This window comes from Plenodomus lingam (assembly GCF_022343315.1).
Source record: "Plenodomus lingam strain CAN1 chromosome Unknown contig_12, whole genome shotgun sequence".
NCBI lineage: Eukaryota > Fungi > Ascomycota > Dothideomycetes > Pleosporales > Leptosphaeriaceae > Plenodomus > Plenodomus lingam.
Genome location: NW_027093930.1, coordinates 1,148,212 through 1,161,110, shown reverse-complemented (window position 1 = coordinate 1,161,110; position 12,899 = coordinate 1,148,212). Strand labels below are relative to the sequence as shown.

The window sequence follows — 12,899 nt, the reverse complement described above, 5'->3', positions numbered from 1 at the left end:
TAATTGGTTTTTGCGGCTATCTAACTAGGTATTGCCGCGAAGCTACCATCTGCTAGATTATGGCTAAACGCCTCTAAGTTAGAATCTATGCTAGAACAGGGTGATTTCTGCCTGCACTAGTTAGATACAAATAGGCCTTTAGCCTAGAACCTTACTAGATTGGCGTTAGTAGCTCTATTAAAGTTAGGGTTGTTAGCTAGTGTATTGCAATTGTATAGTGCGTAGGATTGAATCCTTTATAGATAACTTAGTTGTCTAGCTAGGTCGTGTAAGTAGTTAAGTAGCCTTGTTGTTACGAGCTACTAAGCGTAAGCCCGTTACTAGCTTAGTTAAAATTAGGATATTATGCCCTCCTTATTTGCAAAACTGCTGCCTAAATAGCTGCTGTTAATAGAAGGAAGAGGGCCATAGCGAACAAGTTATATAGTAATTGCAAGATAGAGAGGGCTAGAGCTAGGAGCAATCCTCGCAAAATATACAAAAGAACAGGTTATGTGTGTACGTACCTTAGGCAGTTAATATATAGTATAGGAAGATTAAGAAAGGATTTAAGATAATCTATATAGATTTTTAGGCGGTGATCTATAACTTAAGAGCGTTCTATAACTTTTTATTTTTTAGGGGTACTATTCTATAACTTTATAGCCTTCTATACTTGAAAATTCCTCTAGGCTATTCTATAACTATAGATTATTTAAACCTTTAGGGTATTCTATTAATATTTAAAAAAATCCTATAGGCTATTCTATAAGCTTAGGGCGTTCTATAACTTTAGGGCGTTCTATAACTTTTTATTTTTTAGGGGTAGTGTTCTATAACTTTAGGGCGTTATATAACTTTAGGGCGTTCTATAACTTTAGGGCGTTCTACAACTTTTTATTTTTTAGGGGTAGTGTTCTATAACTTTAGGGCGTTCTATAACTTTAGGGCGTTCTATAACTTTAGGGCGTTCTACAACTTTTTATTTTTTAGGGGTAGTGTTCTATAACTTTAGGGCGTTCTATAACTTTAGGGCGTTCTATAACTTTAGGGCGTTCTACAACTTTTTATTTTTTAGGGGTAGTGTTCTATAATATTTAGGGCGTTCTATAACTTTTTATTTTTTAGGGTAGTGTTCTATAACTTTAGGGCGTTCTATCTTTTTATTTTTTAGGGTTAGTATTCTATAATATTAGAGTGTTCTATAACTTTTTCTTTTTTAGAGGTAGTGTTCTATAATATTAGAGTGTTCTATAACTTTTTCTTTTTTAGAGGTAGTGTTCTATAATATTAGAGTGTTCTATAACTTTTTCTTTTTTAGAGGTAGTGTTCTATAACTTTAGGGCGTTCTATAACTTTAGGGCGTTCTATAACTTTAGGGCGTTCTACAACTTTTTATTTTTTAGGTGTAGTGTTCTATAACTTTAGGGCGTTCTATAACTTTTTCTTTTTTAGAGGTAGTGTTCTATAACTTTAGAGCGTTCTATAACTTTTTCTTTTTTAGAGGTAGTGTTCTATAACTTTAGGGCGTTCTACAACTTTTTATTTTTAGGGGTAGCGTTCTATAACTTTAGGGCGTTCTATAACTTTAGGGCGTTCTATAACTTTTTATACTTTAGGGCGTTCTATAACTTTAGGGCGTTCTATAACTTTTTATTTTTTAGGGTTAGTGTTCTATAACTTTAGCGCGTTCTATACCTTTTATTTATTCTATTACTTTAGTCCTTTCTATAACTTTAGACTATTCTATACTAGTAGCTATTATATCCTTTTTATAATACTTATTATATCATACTATTATCTATTATTCTTTACTGTTAAGTATATCCTTATATTTTATAAAACCTTTTCTCTACTAGCTAGTCCTACTATACTTTCTTTTATAACCTACTAGTATTAAATAATACCTTTATATTCTTCTTTTATACTATCTCTATTTCTTGCCTTATCTATTAAGTAGATATAGATAGAGCTAATAGATCTATAGTTAATATAGATATAGTAGTTATAGTAGAGTATAGATATTAGAGTAGATATCCTTATCTATATATTTACCTACTACTAATAAAATTCCAAGTTACTCTTATCTAGCGAATACGGGTTTATGGTTTATATAGGGCTGCGCATGTCTACATGGTTTTATATACAAAAAAGTGTACCTCTAAGCTATTTTCTGCTACACTAACCCCGCGACGCGAAAATTAAACCAAAACCTGTTCCTATAATATATAAGGAGGGCAAATGGATTCTTAAATACTAAATACCTAACTAACTAACTAAGGTTAAATCTGCTGCGCGCAGTTCTTGGATTAGGCAGTTAAACTAGCGTTGTTAGGCACTAAGGGGGCAATTTTTGCTCGTGTCCGCGTCTATACTCCCTACAACTCCCTGTTGTTAGCGCTCTGCGCCTGTTTTAGCGGCAGTTAGACTAAATTTAAAAGTTTTGGTTTTATAATAGCTAGCCTTGTTTCCTAGATTTCTGCCTGGTTTAGATTCGCTCCAATTAGTAGGTAATTAGGGGCTTAGAGATTGCTCTTCTACTTAACTAGGCAGGCCTAGGCCTATATGCTAAAGCAACCCTGCTGTTGCGCCTAGTTTTGTGGTTAGCACCTAAAGTCCTACTGTTAAAGTTTTAGCAGTGGGCAAAATTTAGGGTCTGTGGATGGCTAGCACTGCTAAACTATTTAATAGATCTTAGGGGACAGCCCTGCCTAGCATCCGCTCCTAGTAAGCGTAGCAAAGCGTGGGTTTTCTCTACTTAAGGCATGTATGTGGCGAGTTTAAACACGCGGAAACGCCTATTAGGCTTTGTTGTAGACTATTCCTTAAGAAACTTAGTAGGGGCAATTAAATTAGTTACTAGTTATAACTAGTGCCTTGTGTGCTGTTATGCTAGTAGCTAGAATTGCTTCTGCGATTTCTTATCACGTACTTTCTGCCTCCTTTTAGGGGTAGTGCTTGTGCGCTTTGGCGTATTAGGCATTAGGATTATTACCTAGTTAATTCTGCTAGTAGTTATATGCTTATCTTAAAGATTAAGCTATGTATGTCTAAGTATAAGTAATTATACTGTGAAACTGCGAATAGCTTATTAAATTAGTTATTGTTTATTTGATAGTACCTTACTACTTAGATAACTATAGTAATTCTAGAGCTAATACATGCTAAAAACCCTAACTTTAGAAGGGGTGTATTTATTAGATAAAAAACTAACGCCCTTTAGGGCTTCTTAGTGATTTATAATAACTTTACGGATTGCATAGCCTTGCGCTAGCAATAGTTTATTTAAATTTCTACCCTATTAACTTTTAATAGTAAGGTATTAGCTTACTATAGTTTTAACGGGTAACGGGGAATTAGGGTTTAATTCTAGAGAGGGAGCCTAAGAAATAGCTACTATATCTAAGGAAGGCAGCAGGCGCGCAAATTACCTAATCCTAACACGGGGAGGTAGTGACAATAAATACTAATATAGGGCTCTTTTAGGTCTTGTAATTAGAATAAGTATAATTTAAACCTCTTAATAAGGAATAATTAGAGGGCAAGTCTAGTGCTAGCAGCTACAGTAATTCTAGCTCTAATAGCGTATATTAAAGTTGTTGCAGTTAAAAAGCTTGTAGTTAAAACTTAGGTCTAGCTAGCAGGTCTGCCTTACCGCGTGTACTTGTCTGGCTGGGCCTTCCTTCTAGAGAACCTTATGCCCTTTACTAGGCGTGTTAGGGACTAGGACTTTTACTTTGAAAAAATTAGAGTATTTAAAGCAGGCCTTTGCTTAAATACGTTAGTATAGAATAATAGAATAGGACGTGCGGTCCTATTTTGTTAGTTTCTAGGACTGCTATAATAATTAATAGGGATAGTTAGGGGCATTAGTATTTAATTATTAGAGGTGAAATTCTTAGATTTATTAAAGACTAACTACTACGAAAGTATTTGCTAAGGATGTTTTTATTAATTAGTAAACAAAAGTTAGGGGATTAAAGATAATTAGATACTGTTGTAGTCTTAACTGTAAACTATGCTAACTAGGGATTAGGCGATGTTCTTTTTCTAACTCGCTTAGCACCTTACAAGAAATCAAAGTTTTTAGGTTCTAGGGGGAGTATAGTCGCAAGGCTGAAACTTAAAGAAATTGATAGAAGGGCACTACTAGGCGTAGAGCCTGCGGCTTAATTTAACTTAACATAGGGAAACTTACTAGGTCTAGATAAAATAAGGATTAATAGATTAAGAGCTCTTTCTTGATTTTTTAGGTAGTGGTGCATAGCTATTCTTAGTTAGTAGAGTGATTTGTCTGCTTAATTGCAATAACGAATAAGACCTTAACCTGCTAAATAGCTAGGCTAGCTTTAGCTAGTTGCTAGCTTCTTAGAGGGACTATTAGCTTAAGCTAATAGAAGTTTAAGGCAATAACAGGTCTGTAATGCCCTTAGATGTTCTAGGCCGCACGCGCGCTACACTAACAGAGCTAATAAGTTCTTTACCTTAACTAAAAGGTCTAGGTAATCTTGTTAAACTCTGTTGTGCTAGGGATAGAGTATTGCAATTATTGCTCTTTAACAAGGAATACCTAGTAAGCGCGTGTTATTAGCATGCGTTAATTACGTCCCTGCCCTTTGTACACACTGCCTGTCGCTACTACTAATTAAATAGCTTAGTAAGGCCTTTAGACTAGCTTAGGGAGGTTAGTAATAACTACCCTAAGCTAGAAAGTTTGTTAAACTTAGTTATTTAGAGGAAGTAAAAGTCGTAACAAGGTTTCTGTAGGTGAACCTGCAGAAGGATTATTACCTATTTTTAAAGCACTGCCGCCTTAATTAGTGGTAGTAGTCTACTTTAATTCTGCCTATGTTTTTTGCGTACTATTTGTTTCCTTAGTAGGCTTGCCTACTAATTAGATCCCCTAAAACCACTTGCAATTACAGTTAGCGTTAGTAACACTGTAATAAATTACAACTTTTAATAATAGATCTCTTAGTTCTAGCATTAATAAAGAACGCAGCGAAATGCGATAAGTAGTGTAAATTATAGAATTTAGTAAATTATTAAATCTTTAAACGTATATTGCGCCCCTTAGTATTCTATAGGGCATGCCTGTTTAAGCGTTATTTGTACCCTTAAGCTCTGCTTAGTGTTAGGTGTTTGTTCTACTTAGGACTTGCCTTAAAACAATTGGTAGCTAGCATATTAGCCTAGAGCGCAGCACATTTTGCGCCTCTTGTTATAGTTGTTAGTATCTATTAAGACACTTTTTAAGCTCTTAACCTTAGATTAGGTAGGGATACCCGCTAAACTTAAGTATATTAATAAGCGGAGGAAAAGAAACTAATAGGGATTGCCCTAGTAACAGCGAGTGAAGCGGCAACAGCTTAAATTTAAAATCTGGCTCTTTTAGGGTCTAAGTTGTAATTTGTAGAGGGCGCTTTAGCGTTAGTAGTAGTCTAAGTTCCTTAGAATAGGACGTTATAGAGGGTAAGAATCCTATATGTAGTTGCTAGCCTTCGCCGTGTAAAGCCCCTTTAACGAGTTAAGTTGTTTAGGAATATAGCTCTAAATAGGAGGTAAATTTCTTCTAAAGCTAAATACTAGCTAGAGACTAATAGCGTATAAGTAGAGTAATTAAAAGATAAAAAGCACTTTAGAAAGAGAGTTAAATAGCACGTAAAATTGTTAAAAGGGAAGCGCTTGCAGCTAGACTTGCCTGTAGTTGCTTATCTAGGCTTTTGTCTAGTGCACTCTTCTATAGGCAGGCTAGTATTAGTTTAGGCAGTTAGATAAAGGTCTCTATTACGTACCTCCCTTTAGGGAGGCCTTATAGGGGAGACGACATGCAACTAGCCTAGACTAAGGTCTGCGCATCTGCTAGGATGCTAGCGTAATAGCTATAAGCGGCCTGTCTTAAAATATAGACTAAGGAGTCTAATATCTATATAAGTGTTTAGGTGTTAAGCCTAGACGCGTAATAAAAGTAAACAGAGGTGGGAACCCTTTTAGGGTGCACTATTAACCAATCCTAATATCTTTAGAAGGATTTAAGTAAGAGTATAGCTATTAGGACCTAAAAGATAGTAAACTATGCTTAAATAGGGTAAAGCTAGAGGAAACTCTAGTAGAGGCTCGCAGCGGTTCTAACGTGCAAATTAATTGTTAAATTTAGGCATAGGGGCGAAAGACTAATTAAACTATCTAGTAGCTAGTTCCTGCTAAAGTTTCCCTTAGGATAGCAGTAACATATTTAGTTTTATAAGGTAAAGCAAATAATTAGAGGCCTAGGGGTTAAAATAACCTTTACCTATTCTTAAACTTTAAATATATAAGAAGTCCTTATTACTTAATTAAACGTAGACACTTAAATGTACTGTTACTAGTAGGCTATTTTTAGTAAGCAGAACTAGCAATGCAGGATAAACTAAACGTGGGGTTAAGGTGCTAGAATGCACGCTTATTAGACACTACAAAAGGTGTTAGTTTATCTAGATAGCAGGATAGTAGCTATAGAAGTTAGAATCTACTAAGGAGTGTGTAATAACTTACCTGCTAAATAAACTAGCCCTAAAAATAGATAGCGCTTAAGCGTGTTACCTATACCCTGCTGCTAGGGCAAGATTTAAGCCCTAGCAAGTAGGCAGGCGTAGAGGCTTGTGACAAAGCCTTAGGGGTAACCCTAGGTAGAATAGCCTCTAGTGCAGATCTTAGTAGTAGTAGCAAATACTTAAATAAGAACTTTAAGGACTAAAGTAGGGAAAGGTTCTGTGTAAATAGCAGTTAGACACAGGTTAGTTAATCCTAAGAGATAGGGTAATTCTATTTTAATATTAGTGCTTACGCCACGCCCTTAAAAGGGAAGCTAGTTAATATTCTAGCACCTAGATGTAGATTCTCTGCGGCAACGTAACTAAGAGCGGAGACCTTAGCAGGAGCCCTAAGAAGAGTTCTCTTTTCTTCTTAATAGTCTGTTACCCTAAAATTAGTTTGTCTAGAGCTAGGGTTTAATAGCTAGAAGAGCGCTACACTTTTGTAGTATTTAGTGCGCTCCTAATAAGCCTTAAAAATCTACTTAAAGAAATAGTTTTTACGCTAGGTTGTACTTATAACTGTAGTAGGTCTCTAAGGTAAAAAGCCTCTAGTTAATAGAACAATGTAGATAAGGGAAGTTAGTAAAATAGATCTATAACTTTAGGAAAAGGATTAGCTCTAAGGGTTAGGTACGTTAGGCCTTAGGGAGAAGCCTCTAGCGCAGAAGGGCACTAACCGCAAGGTGGGCGCCTCTTAGCGCTAGGGTGCAGACACCCTTAGCAGGTTTTAGCCGTCTAGCGTACGTTTAACAACTAACTTAGAACTAGTATAGATAAGGGGAATCTAACTGTCTAATTAAAATATAGTATTATAATAGCTAGAAAGTAGTATTAATATAATGTGATTTCTGCCTAGTGCTCTAAATATTAAAGCAAAGAGATTTAACTAAGCGCGGGTAAATAGCGGGAGTAACTATAACTCTCTTAAGGTAGCTAAATGCCTTATTATCTAATTAGTAACGCGCATAAATAGATTAACAAGATTCCTACTATCCCTATCTACTATCTAGCGAAACCACAGCTAAGGGAACAGGCTTAGCTAAATTAGCGGGGAAAGAAGACCCTATTAAGCTTAACTCTAGTTTAATATTATAAAAAGATATAGGGGGTGTAGAATAGGTAGGAGCTTTAGCGCTAGTAAAATACTACTACCCTTATTGTTTTTTTACTTATTTAATAAAGCAGAGCTAGGCCTTACTACCTAACTTCTAGCGTTTAAGGTCCTTTGTAGGCTAATCTAGGTTAAAGATATTGTTAGGTAGGGAGTTTAGCTAGGGCGGCACATCTATTAAACTATAACGCAGGTGTCCTAAGGGGGACTTATAGAGAATAGAAATCTCTAGTAGAGTAAAAGGGCAAAAGTCCCCTTAATTTTAATTTTTAGTGTGAATACAAACTATAAAAGTGTAGCCTATTAATCCTTTAGTCCCTTAAAATTTAAGGCTAGAGGTGCTAGAAAAGTTACTACAGGGATAACTAGCTTGTGGCAGCTAAGCGTTTATAGCGACGTTGCTTTTTGATCCTTTAATATTGGCTCTTCCTATTATACCAAAGCAGAATTTAGTAAGCGTTAGATTATTTACCTACTAATAGGGAACGTAAGCTAGGTTTAGACTGTTGTAAGATAGGTTAGTTTTACCCTACTAATAACCTTGCCCTAATAGTAATACCGCTTAGTACAAGAGGAACCGCAGTTTTAGATAATTAGTTTTTGCGGCTGTCTAACTAGGTATTGCCGCGAAGCTACCATCTGCTAGATTATAGCTAAACGCCTCTAAGTTAGAATCTATGCTAGAATAGGGTGATTTCTGCCTGCACTAGTTAGATACAAATAGGCCTTTGGCCTAGAACCTTACTAGATCAGCGTTAGCAGCCCTATTAAAGTTAGGGTTGTTAGCTAGTGTATTGTAATTGTATAGTGCGCAGGATTAAATCCTTTGTAGATAACTTAGTTGTCTAGCTAGGTCGTGTAAGTAGTTAAGTAGCCTTGTTATTACAAGCTACTAAGCGTAAGCCTGTTGCTAGCTTGGTTAAAATTAGGATATTATGCCCTCCTTATTTGCAAAACTACTGCCTAAACGGCTACTATTAATAGAAGGAAGAGGGCTATAGCGAACAAGTTATATAGTAATTGCAAGATAGAGAGGGCTAGAGCTAGGAGCAATCCTTGCAAAATATACAAAAGAACAGGTTATGTGTGTACGTACCTTAGGCAGTTAATATATAGCATAGGAAGATTAAGAAAGGATTTAAGATAATCTATATAGATTTTTAGGCGGTGATCTATAACTTAAGAGCGTTCTATAACTTTTTATTTTTTAGGGGTACTATTCTATAACTTTATAGCCTTCTATACTTAAAAATTCCTCTAGGCTATTCTATAACTATAGATTATTTAAACCTTTAGGGTATTCTATTAATATTTAAAAAAATCCTGTAGGCTATTCTATAAGCTTAGGGCGTTCTATAACTTTAGGGCGTTCTATAACTTTTTATTTTTTAGGTGTAGTGTTCTATAACTTTAGGGCGTTGTATAACTTTTTCTTTTTTAGAGGTAGTGTTCTATAACTTTAGGGCGTTCTATAACTTTAGGGCGTTCTACAACTTTTTATTTTTTAGGTGTAGTGTTCTATAACTTTAGGGCGTTCTATTTTAGGGGTTCTATAACTTTAGGGCGTTCTAAACTTTTTCTTTTTTAGGGGTAGTGTTCTATAACTTTAGGGCGTTCTATAACTTTAGGGCGTTCTATAACTTTAGGGCGTTCTACAACTTTTTATTTTTTAGGGGTAGTGTTCTATAACTTTAGGGCGTTCTATAACTTTAGGGCGTTCTATAACTTTAGGGCGTTCTACAACTTTTTATTTTTTAGGGGTAGTGTTCTATAACTTTAGGGCGTTCTATAACTTTAGGGCGTTCTATAACTTTAGGGCGTTCTACAACTTTTTATTTTTTAGGGGTAGTGTTCTATAACTTTAGGGCGTTCTATAACTTTAGGGCGTTCTATAACTTTAGGGCGTTCTACAACTTTTTATTTTTTAGGGGTAGTATTCTATAACTTTAGGGCGTTCTATAACTTTTTCTTTTTTAGAGGTAGTATTCTATAACTTTAGGGCGTTCTACAACTTTTTATTTTTTAGGGGTAGTGTTCTATAACTTTAGGGCGTTCTATAACTTTAGGGCGTTCTACAACTTTTTATTTTTTAGGGTTAGTATTCTATAATATTAGAGTGTTCTATAACTTTTTCTTTTTTAGAGGTAGTGTTCTATAACTTTAGGGCGTTCTATAACTTTAGGGCGTTCTATAACTTTAGGGCGTTCTATAACTTTTTATTTTTTAGGGGTAGTGTTTTATAACTTTAGGGCGTTCTATAACTTTAGGGCGTTCTATAACTTTAGGGCGTTCTATAACTTTTTATTTTTTAGGGTTAGTATTCTATAATATTAGAGTGTTCTATAACTTTTTCTTTTTTAGAGGTAGTATTCTATAATATTAGAGTGTTCTATAACTTTTTCTTTTTTAGGGGTAGTGTTCTATAACTTTAGGGCGTTCTATAACTTTAGGGCGTTCTATAACTTTAGGGCGTTCTACAACTTTTTATTTTTTAGGGGTAGTGTTCTATAACTTTAGGGCGTTCTATAACTTTAGGGCGTTCTATAACTTTAGGGCGTTCTATAACTTTTTATTTTTTAGGGTTAGTATTCTATAATATTAGAGTGTTCTATAACTTTTTCTTTTTTAGAGGTAGTATTCTACAATATTAGAGTGTTCTATAACTTTTTCTTTTTTAGGGGTAGTGTTCTATAACTTTAGGGCGTTCTATAACTTTAGGGCGTTCTACAAGTTTTTATTTTTTAGGGTTAGTATTCTATAATATTAGAGTGTTCTATAACTTTTTCTTTTTTAGAGGTAGTGTTCTATAACTTTAGGGCGTTCTATAACTTTAGGGCGTTCTATAACTTTAGGGCGTTCTACAACTTTTTATTTTTTAGGGTTAGTATTCTATAATATTAGAGTGTTCTATAACTTTTTCTTTTTTAGAGGTAGCGTTCTATAACTTTAGGGCGTTCTATAACTTTAGGGCCTTCTATAAGCTTAGGGCGTTCTATAACTTTTTATTTTTTAGGGGTAGTGTTCTATAACTTTAGGGCGTTCTATAACTTTAGGGCGTTCTATAACTTTAGGGCGTTCTACAACTTTTTATTTTTTAGGGGTAGTGTTCTATAACTTTAGGGCGTTCTATAACTTTAGGGCGTTCTATAACTTTAGGGCGTTCTACAACTTTTTATTTTTTAGGGGTAGTGTTCTATAACTTTAGGGCGTTCTATAACTTTTTCTTTTTTAGAGGTAGTGTTCTATAACTTTAGGGCGTTCTATTACTTTTTATTTTTTAGGGGTAGTGTTCTATAACTATAGGGCGTTCTATAACTTTTTATTTTTTAGTGTTAGTATTCTATAATATTAGAGTGTTCTATAACTTTTTCTTTTTTAGAGGTAGTGTTCTATAATATTAGGGCGTTCTATAACTTTTTATTTTTTAGGGGTAGTGTTCTATAACTTTAGGGCGTTCTATAACTTTAGGGCGTTCTATAACTTTAGGGCGTTCTACAACTTTTTATTTTTTAGGGGTAGTGTTCTATAACTTTAGGGCTTTCTATAACTTTAGGGCGTTCTATAACTTTAGGGCGTTCTACAACTTTTTATTTTTTAGGGGTAGTGTTCTATAACTTTAGGGCGTTCTATAACTTTAGGGCGTTCTATAACTTTAGGGCGTTCTATAACTTTAGGGCGTTCTATAACTTTTTATTTTTTAGGGTTAGTATTCTATAATATTAGAGTATTCTATAACTTTTTCTTTTTTAGAGGTAGTGTTCTATAATATTAGAGTGTTCTATAACTTTTTCTTTTTTAGAGGTAGTGTTCTATAATATTAGAGTGTTCTATAACTTTTTATTTTTTAGGGTTAGTATTCTATAATATTAGAGTGTTCTATAACTTTTTCTTTTTTAGAGGTAGTGTTATATAATATTAGAGTGTTCTATAACTTTTTCTTTTTTAGAGGTAGTGTTCTATAACTTTAGGGCGTTCTATAACTTTAGGGCGTTCTATAACTTTAGGGCGTTCTACAACTTTTTATTTTTTAGGTGTAGTGTTCTATAACTTTAGGGCGTTCTATAACTTTTTCTTTTTTAGAGGTAGTGTTCTATAACTTTAGAGCGTTCTATAACTTTTTCTTTTTTAGAGGTAGTGTTCTATAACTTTAGGGCGTTCTACAACTTTTTATTTTTAGGGGTAGCGTTCTATAACTTTAGGGCGTTCTATAACTTTAGGGCCTTCTATAAGCTTAGGGTGTTCTATAACTTTAGGGCGTTCTATAACTTTAGGGCGTTCTATAACTTTTTATTTTTTAGGGTTAGTGTTCTATAACTTTAGCGCGTTCTATACCTTTTATTTATTCTATTACTTTAGTCCTTTCTATAACTTTAGACTATTCTATACTAGTAGCTATTATATCCTTTTTATAATACTTATTATATCATACTATTATCTATTATTCTTTACTGTTAAGTATATCCTTATATTTTATAAAACCTTTTCTCTACTAGCTAGTCCTACTATACTTTCTTTTATAACCTACTAGTATTAAATAATACCTTTATATTCTTCTTTTATACTATCTCTATTTCTTGCCTTATCTATTAAGTAGATATAGATAGAGCTAATAGATCTATAGTTAATATAGATATAGTAGTTATAGTAGAGTATAGATATTAGAGTAGATATCCTTATCTATATATTTACCTACTACTAATAAAATTCCAAGTTACTCTTATCTAGCGAATACAGGTTTATAGTTTATATAGGGCTGCGTATGTCTACACGGTTTTACATACAAAAAAGTGTACCTCTAAGCTATTTTCTACTACACTAACCCCGCGACGCAAAAATTAAACCAAAACCTATTCCTATAATATATAAGGAGGGCAAATAGATTCTTAAATACTAAATGCCTAACTAACTAACTAAGGTTAAATCTACTGCGCGTAGTTCTTAGATTAGGCGGTTAAACTAGCGTCGTTAGGCACTAAGGGGGCAATTTTTGCTTGTGTCTGCGTCTATACTCCCTATAACTCCCTATTGTTAGCGCTCTGCGCCTATTTTAGTGGCAGTTAGACTAAATTTAAAAGTTTTGGTTTTATAATAGCTAGCCTTGTTTCCTAGATTTCTGCCTAGTTTAGATTCGCTCTAATTAGTGGGTAATTAGGGGCTTAGAGATTGCTCTTTTACTTAACTAGGCAGGCCTAGGCCTATATGCTAAAGCAACCCTGCTATTGCGCCTAGTTTTA

General features: G+C 34.2%; 2 non-coding genes across 2 annotated transcripts; both read left to right on the top strand.

The window, feature by feature from the left end:
* The first annotated feature begins 2,972 nt into the window (after nt 1-2,972).
* On the top strand, nt 2,973-4,769 carry IAQ61_001577. Its single transcript, XR_010715474.1, has one exon. It is a non-coding gene; the product is annotated as an 18S ribosomal RNA (ribosomal RNA).
* Nucleotides 4,770-4,934: 165 nt separating this feature from the next.
* On the top strand, nt 4,935-12,047 carry IAQ61_001576. Its single transcript, XR_010715473.1, has one exon. It is a non-coding gene; the product is annotated as a 28S ribosomal RNA (ribosomal RNA).
* The last annotated feature ends 852 nt before the right edge of the window (nt 12,048-12,899 follow it).